This window comes from Solanum pennellii, chromosome 9, assembly GCF_001406875.1.
Source record: "Solanum pennellii chromosome 9, SPENNV200".
Classification (NCBI taxonomy): domain Eukaryota; kingdom Viridiplantae; phylum Streptophyta; class Magnoliopsida; order Solanales; family Solanaceae; genus Solanum; species Solanum pennellii.
The window spans coordinates 41,699,337-41,702,593 of NC_028645.1; the positions used below are offsets into that span (position 1 = coordinate 41,699,337).

At 45.4% G+C, this 3,257-nt stretch overlaps 1 long non-coding RNA gene across 1 annotated transcript in view; it reads right to left on the reverse strand.

Annotated features, from left to right (window-relative positions):
• LOC114078591 overlaps positions 1 to 3,257 on the reverse strand; it is a 40,913-nt gene that overhangs the window by 23,689 nt on the left and 13,967 nt on the right. The window lies entirely within an intron of this gene.

Here is a 3,257-nt window from a genome sequence, read left to right on the forward strand (position 1 = left end):
GGTGTGCCGGTCAGTGTGCGCTCCTCATCAGACTGGGAGGCAGTGACTACGCCGGACGCCACCTTTTTGGGTGTGGCTCTGGGAGCACGCGCAGCACGGGAAGGGGCGGAAGTGCCTAGGGGCACGTACACAGGGTCACGCTCATCATCAGAGCCGATGACCATGCGGGCCGACGGGGCGACATACTTCGAACGCCCGCGTGCGTAGGTGCGGTCTTGCTTGGGTGCCATAGTAGATAGTACCTATAAAGGGTCAATATTTGTACGAGTAGTGGCTAACGAGACAAGCAAAGCCATACGAACTAAAACATTGAAAATAGTGTGTCATTGCTATTGAAACTGTTTCACATGACGGGCCTGGTGACGGCTCGTCATGGCTATGACGGACCGTCATGAGGTCCGTCGTGTTATACTTGGTCAATGTATATATAAAGTACCCTGAAGGAGAGTCTCTGATAGCATGACGGTATATGCAGGACGGACCGTCACAGGTACGACGGTCCGTCGTAGGACACTTAAAAAAAATATGGAGACCCTTAGCAGAGGGGTCTCTGACCATCATGACGGTCGTGTAGGACGGACCGTCGTGGGTATGACGGTCCGTCACATGTGTCCGTTGAAGGACACTTGGAAAAAAAGTGAGAGACCCTTAGAAACAGGGTCTCTGACAACCAGAACGGTCCGTCGCATGTGTCCGTTGGGACAGGGTGCTAGGGCATTTGGAACGGACCCAACGACGGTCCGTCGTGGGTACGACGGTCCGTCATCGGGGTCTCGTTCTGAATAACAGTGACAGAACTAGGGGTACCCCATGCATCCCCGATGAACCACATGGTCTTGTAGTGTTTTGGACCTATGTTTGTCTATCCCAACTACCTAGGAAGCTAGTAATGCAAAAGCACTGTCACGACCCAAAACGAGCCGCGAGTGGGACCCACACTTATTCCACTAGGTGAGCGAACCAACAAATCTAAACCCCAACATTTACTAGTACATCAAATTATGAATAGCAAAAATAACGCGAAAAATCCAAAACTCATTAACGTAACCAATTAAATAAACTTGTAAAGTTCAACACTTATTATTCCCAAAATTTGGAAGTCATCACATCAAGAACATCTATCCTCAAATTACCAAGTCTAAGAGTATTTAAGAAGCTAAAATAAGTAAAAAGATGGTCCATGTCCGAACTTCAAAGACATCAAGACGTGAAGGAGAGAATCCAGCCCGAGCTAGGAATAAGAGCTCACCCTGAAATCTGACGTGCTGAAGACTGGCTAGAGTTGAGGGCGAGTCGAAGTTGATGGTACACTTGCTGCAATTCATAAGAGGAAAACAAAGAAGAACACAAGTAGGGCTCAGTACGAGGCAACATGTACTGAGTAGGTATCATCGGCCAACTCAAATAGAAATCAGTATATATTAAACAATAGTATAAAATCAACTACAATACTTAACAGGTGGCAACAACAAAAACGTAATCCATAGACAACAACGCCATATCGGGTACACCATCAATCACAACATCAAGCACACCTATGAGGACTCATGCCTCCACACCATACTCTTTTGGGAAATAGGTTCTCTGAGTTCGAGTACATTAAGTAAATTCAAGATTTCTTGCCTTTAGTGTTATTGTGTCGGAACGTGACACTCCGATCCCCTAATACCGTGTCGGAACGTGACACTCCGATCCAATAATACGTGTCGGAACGTGACACTCCGATCCAATAATCCGTGTCGGAACGTGACACTCCGATCCCCTAATACTGTGTCGGAACGTGACACTCCGATCCAATAATCCGTGTCGGAACGTGACACTCCGATCCCCTAATACTGTGTCGGAACGTGACACTCCGATCCAATAATCCGTGTCGGAACGTGACACTCCGATCCAATAATACGTGTCGGAACGTGACACTCCGATCCAATAATCCGTGTCGGAACGTGACACTCCGATCCAATAATACGTGTCGGAACGTGACACTCTGATCCAATAATCCGTGTCGGAACGTGACACTCCGATCCAATAATACGTTAATTAGCATTTAATATCACCACTTTTTCTTTCGTTAATAAATTTCATCGGGCCTTCTTTATTCAAGGCATTACTTCGATAGAGATGGTTCAAGATTAGAATTTCACATGGTCATAATTTTAGGCGAACCACAAACCATAAAATCAAGAACATACAACCACACAACCAAGTACATAGGAGACTTTACAATATCATTCAATACATATTAATTGCTATTTAGAGTTTATCTATTACATAGAATTAAACAATAACCTACCTCCACCGAAGAATCGAAATCAAGCAGCTACCTTCCCAATGCCTTTGCTTTCCTCAATCTGAAGTCTTAGTCGCTCGCTCCCCCTCGTTCGTTCACGCCCTTCTCCTCCTTTTATTTTTCTTTTACAGATTCTTTTTACCCTAATTATCCTATAATCAATTATAAAAGATGATAAAAGTAACCCACTATTTATTTTAAAGTTGTCTCCTTTAACCCCCAACTAACTCAATTATAAACATTACCCCACTAATTTCATAATAATAGTTATGAATAGTCCAAAACACCCCTTTAATAATTTAGCGGAAGTCTGACCGAGTCGCGGTTACGCAGCTTGTGACGGTCCGTCGTATCTACGACGGTCCGTGCTGCAGGTCCGTCGTGAAGTTCAGAGAGTCGATCCCAGTACCCAGATTCCAAGAGTTGAAGTGTTTCGAAACGAAGGCCCTGTGACGGTCCGTCGAATCCATGACGGTCCGTCCTGCTGGTCCGTCGTGAAGTTTAGAGAAATACTCCCGTACCCTGATTCCCAGAGTTGAAGTGTTTCGGAACGAAGGTCCTCGACGGACCGTCGTACCTATGACGGTTTGTCCTACTTATCGTCGAGGGTAATGAGAAGAGCAGCAGAAGAAATTACACAAGTATGGGACGACGGAGTCCATCACGGTCCGTCACGACCATGACGGTCCGTCACGTGGTCCGTCGACTCAGTCAGTTTTTATCAAAAATAATTCTATTGCTCGAACTGACTAAACAGGTTGTTACAATAGATGCCAATTTACCCATCGTTCGCCCTCGAACGATCACAGGAAGAAAAGCAAGGGCGAGAAAGAGTACCTGAATCTGTAAAAAGATGTGGATATCTTTCTTGCATATCCGCCTCATTCTCCCAAGTAGACTCTTCAACTGGCCGATTCTTCCACTAAACCTTGATAGATGCAATCTCCTTTGATCTCAACTTGCGGAC